At 53.7% G+C, this 19,044-nt stretch overlaps 1 pseudogene; it reads left to right on the top strand.

Annotated features, from left to right (window-relative positions):
- The first annotated feature begins 295 nt into the window (after positions 1–295).
- Positions 296–19,044, top strand: part of LOC144936755 (chymotrypsinogen B-like) — a 36,389-nt pseudogene continuing 17,640 nt past the window's right edge.

Genomic DNA, 19,044 nt, shown 5'->3' with positions numbered 1-19,044 from the left:
TTGATCTTCATTGAACACCAATTTCCAAAACGGCATGTTTTAACTAAAGGGTGTGAAAGAAAATGTGTTGCTCCATATCCTTACGTGTGTTTTTCAGCTGGCCTTTACAATATTCTTTGTTCATGGGAAGATATGGATTAGTGGCATGTGGCACCAGTACTCCACTGCTCATCCAAGAGCAAGGCCAATCGCTAGAATTCGAAATAAAGGTTTAAACTCGCTGCCAAGCGGCAGATTTTCTGTATAAAAGGGGCTTCCCAACATCAGAGCTCCAGCACCGTCTACGAAAGTAGCAATGTCTCTCTTCTGGCTCGTCTCCTGCTTCGCCTTCATCGGCGCTGCCTTCGGTGAGGATTCTACTGCCGTCACACACCTGTTGAACTCAAACACTCACAAAGTACAATGGGAGTCGCGCGCAGCGTGGTAAGAATTGGACATATACACTTGAAAACTTCAATTGTATTTGTTAGGACTTCATAAGAACAAGTATATATTCAGGCAATTCTAATGTGAGAGAATAATCATAAAATGTATACCATGGTCAGGGATTTAGCTGACAACCATGGGTAATTTCCTGTCAATAATTTTAGAATGAAAAGAGTGTGGTGTACTGGAAATTGGCGACAAAAGTATCAAATGATTTGATAAATCTCCCAATTGACATGACAAAGAGGGAATATGTACATATTTAGCTTTTTATCTTCAAAAGGCTCATCATGCAGGCAACCTATTGTCAGAACTGGCAGAACCTACTGCCAGTGAAATAAAATCAGATGCTTTTTGTAGATGCTTTTATAACAGGGGTAATGTAAAACAATATAATGTGTTTTCCAATGTAAAAATAAATTGACATTTTTAAAACGAGGGGCACTCGTCTTAGGAGGTGTCTCAAACTAAAGGTCTCAATGGTGGTGAGATGTTATCTCCCTTGCCTGGTATACAGTCAATCGTGATTTCGATCCTGACCCTGACGCCTGCTTTATAACTGGAGTCTGGGTGTTTTCTCTCTCTCTCTCCCCATGGTGGTGTAGATTTTTGTCCGGGTCGCTCCACATTAGAAACATTTTGAGTATTTGGCTGCTATACATTTCCACGTGATAAGCGACTTCGTTGAGCCATCATTCGTGGCCAGCTCATTTCTGAGACAGAACTAACAGCTCAGTGAACCTTACCTGGTAAAATATAGAGTTTATAGTTTTTTATAGTTTAACTAGCGGGAAGTACCCGGCGTTGCCCTGGCGATAAATATATTTAAAAACTTCTCTAAAACATTACATATACATACACAGATACTCAGCTATTTTGAAAGCTCGGTGGGCCATTTGTCCATTTCTCCACCAACGAAATTATAAGAGTCTTGCAGCTGTCCAAAAAGTTGTAGAAAGTGGGGGGGGGGGGGGGGGGGGGGGTAAATAGTTGATATTAAAAATTTCCGAAAATTGTCGACTCCCCCCCTCAAAACATATATTTACCCCCGCGTAGGTATATATACCTACACACCCTATACATACAACAGAGTAAGTAGTATCTATTGACTCTGTAGTTGAATCTACTGACTGTACAGTAGTATCTACTGAGCCAATAGTATCTACTGACTGTTTAGTAGTATTTACTGACTGTAGTCACTACTTTAACGAAGTAGTATCTACTGGCCCTAGAGTAGTATCTATCGACTCTCTAATAGTAACTACTAACTCTATAGTAGTATATGCTGACTCTATAGTAGTGTAGAGGTGTAATTGTGTATGGGCGCGGATGGCTAATAAACACAAGGGGCGTGGTTAGGGCCGTACACAGAGGAGGTGCTCACACCGACGTCCGCACCTGCATCCCCCACGGGCTCCTCCTGGGGGCCGAGTACTATAAAAGGTGGTGAGCCGGAGGGCTCGAGGTCGAGTATCAGCTTAAACCAGCGAAGACTGAAGACCAGCTAGAATAGGCCCCGGAGCTCCCCTGGCTCGCTGTCCTTGTCAGGGCCGACCAGGGCAAGCCGGTGGCGTGGCCCCGAGAGCCCAGACTGACGTTCTTATAAGAGCCGGTCTGGAGACTCAGGGTGCCGGGATCCCAGCTTGACCAGGGCTGGGATAGGTAGCCTCCCCTAGCTCCGTAGTGGAGGACTTGGGCTTAGGTTAGCGGGGTTAGATGTTGTGTCTCCCTGTTAGCCGAGTAAAGGGGACGATAACCCCTTAAGTACTGTGTGTACCCGTTACTGTGCACAAGTTGGTGTTAATAAATAAGTGTGCCTCCGACCCCGTCGTCAAAGCCTCCTGAATACTTACTACAGTAGTATCCACTGACTTTAGTAGTAACTAGTAACTCTATAGCAATATCTACTGATTCTAAAGTAGTATCTACTGACTCTATAGCAGTAGCTACTGACTGTAGTAGCATCTACTGACTCGATAGCAGTATCTACTATCACTACAGCAGTGCATACCGACTGTGGTTTCAGTTTTCATTTCTTTTTTCAGTTGCATTTATTAGGTATAGTCACGTGAGTTTTGCGGCTCTGGACTCGGGTGCAACCGCAACAAACAAAAATATGAACAAAGAACATCTTAAAGTAACGACACGCAACAGAAACATCCAGGAAACACCAGTAAAATGTTCCAAAAAACCCACTGTATATCAACGCTGTTTGCAAAAATCCCAGTGAGATGCAAGTCAAACAATAACAAGCATGAGACAATTTAGATTAAAGTTATCAGGCAAACTCCGTACTTCAACAAGCAAACATGGTTTAACCATACGTTTTCGAAATCACCAAAATAAAGCTATAAAAACAATGTGTAATAAAGGACTCTCTCTCAGATGTCGATCTCCGTTGTCCTTTATTGGGTTCGTAGAATCTCGATACCACGGCGTCTCGCTCAGGCCCGCGTCCCGCTCGACGACCTCTCCACAGCCCTCGGCTGCTCCGTTATGCAGTCTCCCTGCTGCTCCAATATGCAGTCTCCCTGCTGCTCCGTCAGGCAATCCTTGCAGCCACACCGCTGCCCCGCTGTCTAGCGTCACTGCTGCCCCTTACACAGCTAGCCTCTCACTGCCCCATTAGCTCTCTTCGTCTGACACCGATGGCTGTCGGTGTCGACGTCTCCCGCCGCGTGGCGACCGCGCCACTCTCTCCGTCTTGCCCAGCGTGGCCTCCTCGAATTTCACTCCGTCTCAACTCCCCCTTCCCCTTCCGGTTCTCTCCCTAAATCCTCTCCCCCACGTGACCCTAACTCCACCCACTCCCCACGTGACCCAGACTCCGCCCCCCCTCAATCCTTGCTCGCATTACACGACCCCCCCCCCCCCCCTAATGAAAACCCAGCCGTCCTCGGCTGCAATAATTACAAGAAAATAATGCGAGCAATATTGGAACCATCTGGCATCACTGGACAACGGAGAATATAAGAACGATAACAAGAACAACAAGAACAATAACAATCAATGAAAGGAAAGGGATTTGGAACGTGTGCGGGTCGCCGGCCCATCCCGAACGGGCGGCAGTATCCCCACGGACCAAGAACGCGACGGGGTCTTAAGATCGACGGTAGTAGAACCGCCCGCCGCTGTTGGAGGCCCGTCAACGCCAAGGTCCCGTTCCCCAGGGAGACCCAAGTCCGGGGTCTCTGGCAACCGTGTCTGTGGTGGGGTTAGAAGGGCAGCGGGGCCAAGTGGCCCCGTCGCCGTGGTAGGCCCACCCAGAGCAGGATTCGCCACATCCGCCTGCGTCACGGCTGGTTCGTCTGTAGAAGGAACGACAGGCGAGCTTGCAGAGTCAACAGGCAAGGGCAGAGGTGCGTCGTGCGCAACAGACACCGGCAAGGCAACATCAGGGGATGATGCATCCGTCCGCGGGGCCACGTAGGGCTTCAGCCTAGACGTATGAACGTACCAGCGCCGCGATCCAAACCGAATCCGTGCTGATTGCGGGTTAGGGACTTCAATAAGCTTAACCGGCCCCTGCCATGGTTTGTGAAGCTTAGGGGAGGTCCCCGGCCGCACCTGCCGGCAGTGCAGCCATGCCATGTCCCCCACTCGCCAGGGGCATTTACCGGTCGAGCGCCGGGCGCAACGTTCGTTTCGCGCCTCAGTTTTGGCAATAGCCAACCGGGCCCCCTCCCATGCCTCGGCGACGCGTCGAACCGTGTCCTGAATGTATTCGGGGAGAGGTTTAACAGGATCCTTCGCCCCCGTACTCAGCTGTACTTCTACCGGCGGCACATTCTCGCGGCCGTACATGAGAAAAAATGGAGAATACCCAGTGGACGCATGAGGCGTCATCCGATACGCGGAGAGTACCCCAGGTATATGCAAGTCCCAATCAGCTTCTTTCTCATCAACCGTGTGACATAGCATGGCCGACAGCGTCCAATTAAGGCGTTCCACCATGCCATCCGTCTGCGGGTGGTAAGGAGACGTACGAACATTCTTGGTTCCCAGAGCAGCGCACACTTCCGCCAACAATTTGGAACAAAAATTTCGCCCCTGATCCCTGAATAGCCTCTCCGGCGCCTCTTTGTCCATCACATATCCAAATAGGAAGGCGTCCGTGATAGACGCCGCCGACTGGTCGGGTAAGGGCCAAGCCATCGGCCAGCGCGAAAGATATTCCACCCGGACCAGCAAATATTTATTACCCCTAGCGGATGGCGGGAAAGGTCCCAAAATATCCAGCGCCACCAACTCGTTGATTCGAGACACTTGTATAGACTGCACCGGCGGCACGTAAGGGTTTTTAGGCGGCTTCCGCCGGGCACACTCGGGACACGCCCGAATGTGTCCGACGACATCCGTCGTCATGCCGTGCCAGAAGTAGTCTCGCTGTAATGTTAACAAAGTCTTCTGCACCCCGAGATGTAATAAAGTGTCGCCGTGCAGAGTCCGAATCAATTCGTACCATAGCGACGACGGTACTACCAGACGCCAGCGGTCATGCAATCCCTCTCTCCACATGAGCAAACCATCCCGGAGAGCGGCCCCCGGCGTCCCACCGGACACCAATCTCCCCGCTCCCTTCGCAGCCCGACTCCGTAAAGCCCCCAACGAGTCGTCAAGCAATTGTTCGCAAATCCATACCGAGCGCGGAAAGTTCAGAACCCCATTCGACCGGTCCTGGGCACACCGGAGCCCCAGGCACCTCGACAGCTGACACGACAGGCCGAGGGGGTATCTGAACCGGCGTACACCTATTCGTACCCGACGCGCAAGCGCAAGGGGACCCCTGTGGTAATCTGGAGAGTGCGTCCGCATTCGCGTGACGCGACCCCTTCCGATATTGTAAGTCGAAGGAAAATTCCTGCAGGGTCTCCAACCATCGTGCCAGTTGGCCAGATGGTTGGTCAACCCTCAGGGCATATTGCAGAGCCGCATGGTCCGTGCGCACAATAAATGACCGGCCGTAAAGATACGGCCGATATTGGCGGAGAAAATAGACAATAGCCAATAATTCGCGGCGAGTGACGCAGTAGCGGGTTTCTGCCGGGGACAGTACACGGCTACCATAGGCTACCACCCGCTCCACGCCGCCCTTGGACTGTGACAGAACGGCCCCAATCCCAGTGTCACTAGCGTCCGTATCCAGAATAAAAGGTCGATCAAAATTCGGATAGTCCAATGTTGGCGCCGTTGCCAACCGATCGCGTAGGCCCTGAAACGCCACTTCCTCCGGCGGGCCCCAACTGAACCTCCGACCCTTACCCATAAGGAGATGCAAGGGCCTAGCGATCATAGCAAAGTTCGGGACGAACCTGCGATAGTATGACGCGAACCCCAAGAAGCGACGTACGTCCCCAACCGTGGCCGGGGTTGGCTAGTTGCGGACGCACGCCGTCTTCTCCGGGTCCGTGGCCACCCCGTCCGCACTGACTATGTGTCCCAAATAACGCACGGATCGTTGCACCTCGACCCCCTGAATGGAACCCGGTACCGTGGATGACCCCGTAGCGGCCGCAACTACCCTGCGTGCCAATCGGCACCATTGCGTCAGCGAGCGACACGGGTCAACCGGAGGCACCTCGTTGTTAACGACACACGGACCGCGCGGCGATGGTGATGCATGAGGTGACAGGCCTTGCCAGGTGTCTGGTGCGCACCGACTTGCCTGTACTGGTGGGTCTTTTCGCGCGACGTCTGTGGTCGAGGCCTCCTGCTGGGGCGGCCCCGGGATGCGAGCCCAACAGTCCCTGGTGAAGTGGCCCTTACGGCCGCAGCGGAAACACTCCACGTTGTTCCGACGCGCGGCACCCCCCCTGTCCCGACGCTCCCGCGCCGGTGGCCCGGACCTCGGCCCTGTTCCCCCCCGAGCAGGCCACTGGGCGGAGGCGGCCGTCAACTCCTGCGGACCCTTGTCGTCAGAAACGTAGATCGCCTTCGTAGGATCCCACCCCGTAGCACCGCCTTCAACGACGGCCCCCCCCCCCGTCCAAGCTGACACCTGCTTCCAGCATCGGAGATTAAATTGAGTGTCCAAGCACTTAGCCACAGCACGGGATGTCAATTTATCATGGCTGCACACCGGCATGGGGATCCCCAGGTCTCTAGATAATTCGAGCATTTTGCCCAACACGAGGGGCTCCAACAAATCGGGCTCCGTCTTGGGGTATGCCGCCATCGCCAGTTCCAGAACTGCGCCTCTGAAGGCCACCGGCGATTCATCAGGCGCCCGTTGGCGCTGAACAAATCTCCGATGGGAGTCGTCCGGAGGCTCGTACGCATCCGCCATCTCCTCGAAGACACCCTGCAGCGTCTTCTTCTTGTCGGACTTGATGGAGCGGAAGAACCGGACGGACTCGTCATCGAGAAGTGTTGGTAAGACTTCCAGGGCCTCCGCATCCGTCCATTTGGCGGAGCGTACGGCCGCTTGAAAATGGCAGGCGAATGCGCTCCAATCGCCGCCGATTGAGAATTCTTTGACCGTTATTAAATGACGGCTGCGGGTTCTTGCTCCTCCGTCCTCCTCCGATGGTGACACGCGCGGCAGCGACAAGATGGCGTCGCTCTGCGACGTGTGCAAGATGGCGGCTTCCCGCGGCGGAGGGCGCAAGATGGCGGCTTCCCGCTGTTCTTCCTCGGCCACGCCCAAGATGGCGTCTTCGTGCCGCGTGGTCGAGAGGGCTGATGGCGACGGCAAGGCCCCAGCCCGTTGTTCCTCGCCGGGCCTCCCCGAAGTCGTCGCCGGCGTCACGAGGATGCACAATTGCGCCAACACCGTCTTCAGCGCCTCCAGTTGCGCCGCCACCTGTAGCCATCCGTCATCAGCGTCCAGTCGCGTGGATGGGCCCACCGAGGCGGCCAAGTCCTGCACGGCTGGAACCCCGCTCGTCCCCGCTCCGCTTTCCTCCTCCATCGTGGGTAGCGCCACCGCTGGAGGGAGGTCGTCGTCGGAAGATGTTGCCGAAGATGGTGCAGGGACGGTCTTCTTCCTGAGCTGTTTTGACATGCCGTTTCACTTCTGACACCAATGTAATAAAGGACTCTCTCTCAGATGTCGATCTCCGTTGTCCTTTATTGGGTTCGTAGAATCTCGATATCACGGCGTCTCGCTCAGGCCCGCGTCCCGCTCGATGACCTCTCCACAGCCCTCGGCTGCTCCGTTATGCAGTCTCCCTGCTGCTCCAATATGCAGTCTCCCTGCTGCTCCATCAGGCAATCCTTGCAGCCACACCGCTACCCCGCTGTCTAGCGTCACTGCTGCCCCTTACACAGCTAGCCTCTCACTGCTCCGTTATCTCTCTTCGTCTGACACCGATGGCTGTTGGTGTCGACGTCTCCCACCGCGTGGCGACCGCGCCACTCTCTCCGTCTTGCCCAGCGTGGCCTCCTCGTATTTCACTCCGTCTCAACTCCCCCTTCCCCTTCCGGTTCTCTCCCTAAATCCTCTCCCCCACGTGACCCTAACTCCACCCACTCCCCACGTGACCCATACTCCACCCCCCCTCAATCCTTGCTCGCATTACAAATGTAACAGTGATCATAGGAACTGTGATTCGCTCCATAACAGCAGGAGTATCAGCAGAAGTATCAACAATGTTAAATGCACCTTTAAAGATCAGCACACTTTAATCAAAACTCAAGATCATACTTTGCAACGGACATCCGGAGAGATGCATTTGATTTCAGGCCACTCTGCATAGCAGTGGCAGTGGGGGGTGTACAGCTCCTCAAGAGCAGTTTTGAGTGCAGATCTCACAGGTAATGATCCAAGTTGCAGTTTATTGGCGATGGCATTCCAGACCCTGGGAGCGTAAACAGCAAAGGATCTTCCTCCAGTATTTGTATGGCAATACGGAATGTGAAGCTGGTAAATGAGCGAGGACCTTAGGTCACACTTGTTTTTCGAAACAGTGAGGAGATCCAGCAGCTTGTCTGCTGATTTTTCGTAAGTACATCGTGAATAAATAAGATCTGATGCACAAGTCATCGATCATTAAGAGATGTTAAGTTTGATCCAATGTTGAGATCGCAGTGGTGGGTCCTATATGGGCAGTTCAATGCAAATCTTAAGGCCGAGTGAGTCAAGTTTTACAGGTAGGAACAATGTTCCACACTGCCCACCAGGGATTTTTTTGTCTGTCTGTCTGTCAGACTGTCTGTCGTGCATAAATACATATATAATACAAACAGCTCTTTGATTGGTGGAGACATACTGCCGGGTACTGAGAGGGGAGGTGCTTAAGGGAGGAGGGTCAGGGGAAGGGCCTAAGTAAGGGGGGTGTCAGGAGAGGGGCCTGAGGGGGGGGGGTCAGCGGAGGGGCCTGAGGGAGGGGGGGTCAGGGGAGGGGCCTAAGGGGGGGGGGTCAGGGGAGGGGCCTAAGGATATGGGGGGGGGTGGTCAGGGGAGTGGCCTAAGGGAAGGGGGGTCGGGGGAGGGGCCTAAGGATATGGGGGGTGGTCAGGGGAGGGGCCTAAGGGAGGGGGGTCAGCGGAGGGGCCTGAGGGAGGGGGGTAAGGGGAGGTGCCTAAGCAAGGGGGAGGGGCCAATAGCTAAGGGGGTTGAGGATGTCGGGGAGGGTGGGGGGAAGGTAAACACGCCCACTCATCCAACTGCCCCCCCCAAACGCCGAGCGGGGCCGCCATTGGTAGAGGTAGGGTGGAAACACGCCCACTCATGCAATCCCCTCCCCACTGAACACCGAGCAACGCCGCGATTGGTTGACGATGTCGGGGAGGGTAGGGGGGGGAAGGGTAAACATGCCCACTCATCCAACTGCCCCCCCCTGAACGCCGCGCAGAGTGTGTGTGTGAGTCTGAGAGTGTGAGGGTGTGTGTGTGTGAGTCTGAGAGTGTGTGTGTGAATCTGAAAATGTGTGTGAGTCTGAGAGTGTGAGAGTGAGTGTGTGTGTGAGTCTGAGAGTGTGAGAGCGAGTGTGTGTGTGTGAGTCTGAGAGTGTGAGAGTGAGTGTATGTGTGTGTGAGTATGAGAGTGTGAGAGTGAGTGTGTGTGTGTGAGTCTGAGAGTGAGTGTGTGTGTGAGTCTGAGAGTGTGAGAGTGAGTGTGTGTGTGTGAGTCTGACAGTGTGAGGGTGAGTGTGTGTGTGTGAGTCTGAGAGTGTGGAAGTGTGTGTGTGTGAGTCTGAGAGTGTGAGAGTTAGTGTGTGTGTGTGAGTCTGAGAGTGTGAGAGTGAGGGTGTGTGAGTCTGAGAGTGTGAGAGTGAGTGTGTGTGAGTCTGAGAGTGTGAGAGTGAGTGTGTGAGTCTGAAAGTGTGATAGTGAGTGTGTGTGTGTGAAGACCTACATCTCTGCTTTATTGACCTAGTCAAGGCCTCTGATACCATCAGTAGGCCTGGGTTGTTCTTCATGCTTTCGGAGTCTCTGACCATCTGCTCACGATCATTAAGGACCTTCATGATGGTGAGCGGGCCCGGGTTAAACTACGTAGAGGGGAGTCAGAGCCTTTCCCTCTACACCTTGGAGTGCGACAGGGATGTTATCTCGGCCTCGCTGTGCGCTGCGTTGCACCGCTAGTCGAGTAGATAACCTTGCGTTCAATAAACCCTCGGAGCCAGGATGAACGTCCAACTCCAATCGTCATTTATTGATTGTAACAAGGTAAAGCTGGTGAGAAAACACAGATACAGCATCTGTTATAATCCAGAAACACCAACACAATGAAACCACAGCATCAGAACATTGTCTTAGATAATAATAGATCCTGGACGGACCAGGCCCCTACATTACCACTGAACAACTAGACAAAAGCACAAGCCGGTGCGTTGCATACAGGCACATCGTGTATTCATCCCACTGCACCCCAAAAGTACAGCATTACACATAACACTAAACTGTGGATGAGATACTTCGTCATCTTTACTCTCAGGACCGCAACATAGCCACCTGGGCACAAGTCTGACTCGACCTACTAAATCACAAGTAATATCCACAATAAGGAAAGTTGCAGGCTTCGTTTCTAACTAGGGCTCGTATTTACTACAACAACTTAACGGCACCATAAAGGCATTTACATCACTATAACGGTCATTCCAACATTACAACAGCATTGCCAATATTATAGGAATATAAACAAACTTACAGACAATGCTTCTTAAACTCCCACAATGGACAAGTGCGGCTGTGGTCTCACTAAGATGCGATGCGTGCCGCCATCTTGAATTATCAGTAAGATGGCAGATGCTCGCGTGGTTCACTGAAAATCTAACATCGTCACTTCCTGGTCACGTGACCAAAATTAGCATAAAAAAAACAGGAACTTCCTGTGAACGTACGCTCCACATCTGCCGTGAGTCAAGACACTCCCCGTCTGGTATCTAGGAGATACCACCATTTATTTCCTATCTCATTAACAAGTGTATAACAACTTCAACTTTGCGAGAGAGAAGTAGTACTATCTCGACTATGGGCCTGATGAAAGTTCTTGCGACACCTTGCTTCGGAATCATAACCTAGACCTTTCGAACTTTTCCATCGGCACTTGGAATCGACTTGAGGATGCAGCCCATTGGCCACTCATTCCGTTTGGCTTGGTTGTCCTTCAGTAGGACGAGGTCGCCTTCTTGGATGTCTGGTCTGTTAGACTGCCACTTGTTGCGCACTTGGAGTGCCGCAAGGTACTCGTTTTTCCAGCGATGCCAGAACGTGTTTGCAAAGCTCTGCACTTGTCTCCATTGACGTCTGTAGAGGTCTGCAGTGCTGGCCTCCTCGGTAGGTGCTGTGAGCACGTCTGTCTTCTGCGTAAGAAGTGTAGCGGGAGTCAAGATGAATGGTGACTCCGGGTCGGTTGAGACGGGGATCAGGGGTCTTGAATTAATTATGGCTGAGACCTCGGCCATGAGAGTGGTTAAGACCTCGTGAGAAAGCCGTGTGGACCCGACATCACATAGCATGGAGTCGAGAATGCGTCGAGCAATCCCGATCATGCGTTCCCAAGCTCCACCCATATGCAAAGAGTGGGGAGGATTGAAGATCCATGTGCAGCCTTGGTCACTAAGGTATTTCCTGACAGAATCATCTTCGATATTCTCCGTATTGATCTTAAGCTCTTTACATGCTCCAGTGAAATTGGTTCCACAATCAGAACGGAGTTGCTTGGCTGGCCCTCTGATGGCGAAGAATCTCCGGAGTGCATTTATAAAGCTCGAAGAGTCCATGGACTCGATGACTTCGATGTGCACTGCTCGTATACTCATACAGGTGAACAGCACTGCCCAACGTTTGCTGTTCGCGAGCCCTCCTCTGGTGCGGCGGGAGATGACTGTCCATGGTCCGAACACGTCGATCCCTACAGAGGTGAAGGGAGGTTCCACACTGAGTCGATCGGCTGGGAGGTCTGCCATTTTCTGTTCTTCCTGTTTTCCACGAAGCTTACGACACCGGATAAACTCGTGGATTGTGCTGGCGATGCACCTCTTTGCTCCAACGATCCACAGCCCTGCAGATCGGATTGCTCCTTCTGTGAAGTGCCGACCTTGGTGCTTGACCTTCTCGTGGTAGTGACGCACAAGTAAAATTGCGATGTGGCTCTGGCTTGGGATTATGAGGGGGTTTCGTTCATTCTCATCTAATTTGGCATTCCCTAGCCGACCACCGATCCTGAGCAAGTCGTCTTTATCCATCCTGGGGTTTAACTTCCTGAGGGTGCTGACCCTAGGAAGGTCTTCTCCCTTGTTGATGGCCTTGATCTCACTTGCATAAGCTGCCTGTTGCACACAGCGGAAGATTGATTTCCTTGCTCTGGAAAGCTCGTCTTCAGTGTGTGGCACTGTGCAGTGATGCCATCCATTGCAGCTACCAGTGGTGCCTCTCATCGGGCGATGGAAGCAGTCTGCGATATGCGTTAAATGTGCTATCGCTCGCACGAGCGTCGTCCATTTCGAGAAATGTTCAAAATGGTGTGGACTCAGTGGACTTCTTGGTCGCACATTTGTTACGAAAGTTGTCACTTGAGGACGAATCTCCTTGTCGGACTCGGGCTCTATGAGTCCAAAGGTCTCCTTGGTAGTACATGGGCCACCGTCACGTCGTAACAGGAACGCTGGACCCGTCAGCCAGATGGTTTGATTCAGCAGAGATGCAGGGACGGACCTAGTTGCGAGATCTGCTAGATTCTGGTTAGTTGGAACGTAATTCCATTGCTCCGGCTGCGTCGATCTCCTGATGCGCTCCACACGGTTGCTGATGTAGGTGTAGAACCTTCTGGTTTGGTTGTTTATGTAGCCTAGTACGACCTTACTGTCCGTGTAGAACTTGACCGCGTCCAGTTTGACGTCAAATTCGTCTAAGATCAGTTCCGCCACCTCTGTAGCAAGAACCGCTCCACACAGCTCAAGCCTTGGGATGGTATGGTCCGGTTGTGGGGCCTTGCCGTGGAACTCCTTCCAGGATTCCCACTCGGACGACAGCTCCGGGTCTAGGAACGAAGAGGCTACGGCCGCAGCAACCACCGCCACGACCACCAGCAGAGCGACGAGCAGCGGCTTCGTCTTTGGCTTCCTCTTGTCAGTGAGGACTGGCTTGAAGAAACGTGGAGGAACAAAATTCAGCGAAGATGGTGGATGTACGTGCGAAGTTGTGGTGGTTTCTTTGTAAGTCTGCACGGTACAGCCTTGACTTCTCTCTTTGAGTTTCTCTTCCAGCATGAAGTGGTTGGGGCACGGTTTGAAGAGCGACGTGCGTCCATTTATGAGCACACTCGTTCTGAATGTGCTAATGTGGTCTGGTTTGTGTGTTCCATCGAGACAAACGTCACCTATGATGACCCATCCTAGATCGAGTCTCTGGGCGTAGGGAGCGTCGTGAGGTCCATTGCGTTGATCGCGAACCTTGTGGACTCTCAGCATGTCCCTGCCGAGCAGAAGTAAAATCTGTGCCACGTAATCCAATGGCGGGATGAACTCTGCTAGGGGTTTCAGGTGTGGGTGGTGACGTGCAACTTCGGGCGTGGGAATCTCACTCCCGTCGTCCGGTATCTCATTGCACTCTGTCACCGTAGGAAGGGCTAGTCATTGCACTCTGTCACCGTAGGAAGGGCTAGCTTCATGGTGCTATCTATGGTTTCCACCATGAGGCCACTCGCTCTTCTTCCCGCTGTCTCCATCAGTCCTGAGCATGTTCTGAGCGTGTATGGAAAGGAATTCCCACCTACACTTAGCTGATCAAAGAACTCTGACCTTGCCAAAGACCTGTTGCTCTGGTCGTCCATAATGGCGTACGTCCTCACTGCCCTTTCAGGATGTCCTTTGGGATAGACTCGGACGAGGCATATCTTTGAGCAAGATCTTCCTTTGAAGCCTTCTCCACAGACTTCTGTGCATTTGGTTGTGATTGACGAAGTGAGTGCGGCAGTCTCGCCTTGCTCCCCGCCGTGCTCTGCTTCGGGATCGGAAGCCTTAGTGCCACTGGGTCTGGAGTAAAATGTGTGCAGAGCAGTTGCGTGTTTGTCGCTGCCACATTCCTCGCACTTGATATCTGCCTTGCAATTCCTTGCAAGGTGGTTTGTCGAAGCACAGCATTTGAAGCACACTCCAAATTCTTTCAGCATGTTCGTCCGCTCTTCCAATGGCTTCCTCCTGAACTCACGGCATTTCTGGAGGGAGTGAGGTTTATCATGCAATGGGCATTGCTTCTCTGGATCCTCTATATTTTCTGTGTGGTGGTTGCCTGGACGGAGTTTGCGAATGTCGTAGGAGAGACCTCAGTCTTGTGTACGGAAATTGGCACTCTCGCTGTTCCTTGTTTCGCCATTGCTCTTTCCATTTTTGGGAGATCTGGACTGGAAATCCACGTGGTGCCAAACATGAAACTCGGGTCATTTCTAGTCTTAGCCAAGTTGCAGATAAACTTTGAGAAAAAAGAGAATGGGGGGAATGCAACCTGATGCTCTGACTTGTATCTTGAACCCGCTGTTCTCCATTTTTCCTGCACGTCAAATGGCAATTTCTCTACGATGGGGTTCACTCCATGGTAGGTATTCAAGAAAATGAGACCTGGTAAGTAGGGATCAGCCTGGGCTGATTCAAGCTCCATCAAAAGATCTCCAAGCTCTCGTAACCTTTTATTGTCCCTACCAGAGATTTTTGGAAAGTTCTGCAACTTCTTGAAGAGAGCGTTCTCAATAGTTTCTGGGCTACCATAGCACTCCTCGAGCCTCTCCCACACCGCATGCAGGCTTGAGGCAGGGTCGTCAATGTTCTTTGCGTACTCTGCAGATTCATTTACTAACCATTTCACCAACAGGTCCAGTCCTTCACTTGCAGAGATGTCTGCATTTCGGATTGCATTCCTGAAGGTAGATCTCCAGGCTCGATAGTTCTCAGAGTGGTCATCAAACTTAACGAGTCCTGTGTTGATTAGTTCGCGGTGAGCCAGGTACCTAGCAAAGTCCCCTAGTCCTGCTGATCCAGGGTGTGTCCATACTGGCGCTTGTGAGGTGGCTTTATTGGCTGTATTACCTTGCATGCCGTCATTCGCGATGGCATTAGACTGTGGGCCCAAAGGGTTTCGATCACGTTGGTTGGATCCCCTTATGTGACTGTCTGGAATGTGGGTCTGACTTGGTGCACCCACGTCTGACCCACGTGCGCGACGCTGAGTCGGCGACTAACTCTCAGGGCAGGATATGCATTTCCACCATTCCCGTAGTCAGCATTCATGTTCATTCGGTGTGGAGATGGCGATGCCTGAACGTCCACCCTTTGTTCATTATCGTTTGGTGGAGGAGCATTGATGCATTGTTCAGACCAGTCCAAAATATTTTTCTGGTGAGTTGATCACGGTCCTTGACAGGTATCTGAGTGCCAAACTCACTCCAATTCTCTTCCTTATCTAGGTTGGCTGCTGCCTCGAGCACCTGTGCCTGGGCCCTTGCAGCAGCTGCTTCCTTTTTGAGTTGTAGGGTACTTAACTTAGCATCCAGCTCAATTTTCTTCCGTGTGGCAGTAGCCACTAATATACTCTCTTGCTCTTCAAGCTCTGCTTTCTTCCGTGCGGCAGTAGCTGCTAATGTACTCTCTTCTTCTTGTATGCGAGCCTTTTCAATTAGCATGGCTTCCTCTTCAGCCATGTAGGCAATACGGGCGTTTGCTGCTTCTGCTGCTGCGCGTGCCTGAGCTGCTGCCATACTAGTAGATGATGTATTTGAGTGTGCTGAGTCTTTAGATCTTGTGGTGGACCTGGATGAGACAGAGTGCTGAGATCCTGCCTCTCTTAAGCCCTCCACACGGTCCATTGCCTCTTGTATCACTGCCTGCACATTTTCATCGAGCAGTTCAAGGAAGTGCTCTTGCATACGCACTCCCTCAATGCCCTCATCTGTTTTCACCTTCATCAGGAGGGAGATGTATTTATTTGCCAGGAGCTTGTAGCTTGAGCTGCTCACCTTCACTCGCTGGATCGCCCGCTGAATTGAGGCCACTGTGTCTGAGGCGTTTGAAGCTTCAGATAAATAAGCTTCAACCCGGTCCCATGCCCGTTGTATCCTGGCATCAAGGTCCTGTTTCTCAGCATCATAGCTTTCCAAGGCCCTTTGTGTCAACCTGACCTCCCTCTGGGGCCTTGAACTCCCTTGGTCCTCTTGAGGCAGGATGGGAGGTCCTGGATTGCTTGGTTCACCTTCTTCAGCATCTCTCCCTGCTGAACTGTGGCTTTCCATGCTGCGATGCTTGCAGCACGATTTTAATGTAGACTCGTTGCAGAGCTCCTTGCTTGCTGCAGACTGACTGCAGAGCTGGCTGCAGAGCTGGCTGCAGGGCTGGTTGCAGAGCTGGCTGCAGGGCTGGCTGCAGGGCTGGCTGCAGGGCTAGCTGCAGGGCTGGTTGCAAGTGTAGTGGTGGTGTTGACGTGCGCCGACTGTGACAGTGATGGATCACGGGGCGGCGCGGGGTGCGGGGTTGGGCACGCGTTGTGGGCGTGGTGTGGACGCGCGCGCCGGGAGTGACAGCTGACGGGGCGGCGCGGCGTGGGTGGTGAGGCACGCTGAGATGTGGGAAAACAGGATCGTAGCCAGCGCCCAGTGATTGGTCGAATAGGATGGGTGCTCGCAGCGACGTCCGCAGGTGGGGTATAAAGGGGGACGCGCGAGAGCACTCGGGGAGAAGTTACCCAGTTGAAGACCAGAAGACGGAGCTGAAGACCTAGTGCCCCGAGACCCCTAGTCCCGCCGTCCTTGTAGGGACCGGGGCCCTGTGTGGCTCGGAGGCGAGACTGTGGGACCCAGGGTCCGACGCCCACGTGGGTCGGGCTGGGGACCCACAGTCAAGACGGACACCCCGGGCAGGGAGTGTCCCGAGTAGCTCAGGGGCGTTAGTCGCCGAGTAGCTAAGTGGGTGTTGGTCACCCGAGTAGCTCAGTGGGCGTTAGTCGCCAGGGTAGCTAAGTGGGTGTTGGTCACCCGAGTAGCTCAGGGGCGTTAGTCGCCGAGTAGCTAAGTGGGTGTTGGTCACCCGAGTAGCTCAGTGGGCGTTAGTCGCCGAGTAGCTCAGTGGGTGTTGGTCACCTGAGTAGCTCAGTGGGCGTTAGTCGCCAGGGTAGCTAAGTGGGTGTTTGTCACCCGAAATACGAAGTGGGTGTTTGTCACCCGAGATACTAAGTGGGTGGTTGTCACCCGAGATACAAAGTAGGTGTTAGTCACCTGTGAACGAGTTTGGTAAAATAAAGAGTGTGTTACCCGTGAAGTCGTCTCCCGCCGAGTTACTACATTACAACTGGCGTCAGAAGTAAACCTGTCTTCAAGAAGTATGGACACGAGGAAGACTACCCGTACCCACGAGCGAGGTCGGGACGACGACGGCGTACCGGGGACACCAACCTCGGGAGGAGAGGACGAGGAGTTGCCGCCGATGCAGCACTTCGCGGTGATGGCCGACGCTCCGCTCGCCTCCGACACCAGCCTCCAAGACGAGCACTCCCGGTTGGCGGAGTTGCTACTCGCCGCCGCCGCTGTCTTGGCGGACATCTCCGTTCCGGCGAGCGGAAAAACGGCTGCGGGGTTGGTGGAGAAAGCGACATTGGAGGGATCCCGCCAAAAGGCGCTTCGCGCCAAAAGTCTGAAAGTTGCCGCCGTTTTGAGGGGCCGCCATCGATTGGCGGGAAACACGGACACCACGTGGCCGGAGACCTCCGCTCAGCGCAGCCCACGTCATCAGCGCGCGCCGGAGCTCTCCATTTTGCGCCTGACAACCGAGCCGACATTTTACACAACTACAGCGGAGCGCGGAAAAATCTCTCCGACGTCGACGACGATCGGGTCCTCCAGCAAAGATTGCCCGCGCTGTCGGCGTTCAAGGCGGATGGGGGCGACTGGGGAGCCTTCCAACGAAGGTTCCTCGCTCATCAGGAGATGTCGGGGTGGTCCGACACCACTGCCCTGCGTGCGTTGCCAGCGATGCTCGACGACGACGCGCTTGCAGCCTTCACATCTGCTGCAAGGTCGTCCCGCTCTACGCTCCAGGCCGCACTACACCTGATGGCGAAGGTGTTCGGACCGCCCTCAACGTGTCGCCACCAGTTCTACGATCGGTGGAAGGTGGCTGGAGAAACGACGCTCGCCTATCGCACGGCACTGCTCGCCTTGGCGGACGCAGCTTTTCCCCGCATGGATAAGGAGGAGAAGGACGCCATGGTGACGGAGCAGCTGCTGGCGTTGGCCCACGAGTTGGGGGTCCCCATCAATGTGGCGGACGAAATGGATATCTGCTCCCTGGCGATCGCCACGAGCATTCACGCGTACGAGGTCCTCAAACGCAAGCCGGGGGTCGTCTGCAAATGGGCGGGGAACGCGGCACTGGCCGCCACGATCGCCGAACCTCAGCCAGCTGCGGATCAGGAGCAGGCCTTCGCTGCATCGCGTCCGGGGGAGTGGAGAACGGGAGGTCGTTCGCCCACACGTTCATCCCGCAAGCTGGAGCAACCGAAACCTACGACGTCCCTCGTCGTCTGCTACAACTGCGGCCTTCGGGGTCACGTCGCAGCCGGGTGCCGGGCCCCGCGTCAGCGCGCCACAGGACCACGTCGGGACGACGACCAGGGCCACAAGTCATCCCAACAAAACCCGGCAAGTCGCGGCACCTCACACGTTCGGTCCACAAACACGGCACATTCGGGTCGCCGCTTGGCGGTGGGGGGTTCGCGGCTGGGTGCCGGGGGTTCACTTCGGCGAGGGGGGTCCGTACACGGCCCGCAAGCAGTCGAGTGGTCCGAATTGGCCCACAGGATAGTGGCTGCGTCGGCCAGGTCGTCCGTGGTGACGGGGTTTATTGACGGGGTTGAGGTCCGGGTGCTTGTGGACACGGGTGCGTCGGCCACTATCATCTCGGACCTTATTTATAACATTCTTCCCGTCCAAAGTAGACCCCTTCTGCCAGTAGACGTGCCATTTTATGCGGCGAATGGGGGATCCTTGGGGATCATCGGCCAGATTCGGGCGACTATTTGCATTGGTGACATCAAATTGGCGGGCCCTATTTTTGTATCATCATCGCTGGCCGTTCCCTGTTTGCTAGGTACGGACTTTTTGTCCAAAATGCCCATCAAAATTCTTATAGATCAGGCCTGCATTGAGCTTCCGTCAGGTCGGCGGGTTGCGTTCTTGACGAGCCCTACCAA

Source organism: Lampetra fluviatilis, chromosome 17 (assembly GCF_964198595.1).
Source record: "Lampetra fluviatilis chromosome 17, kcLamFluv1.1, whole genome shotgun sequence".
Taxonomy (NCBI): domain Eukaryota; kingdom Metazoa; phylum Chordata; class Hyperoartia; order Petromyzontiformes; family Petromyzontidae; genus Lampetra; species Lampetra fluviatilis.
The sequence above is the reverse complement of the archived record's forward strand: the minus strand, read 5'-3'. Positions and strand labels throughout refer to the sequence as shown.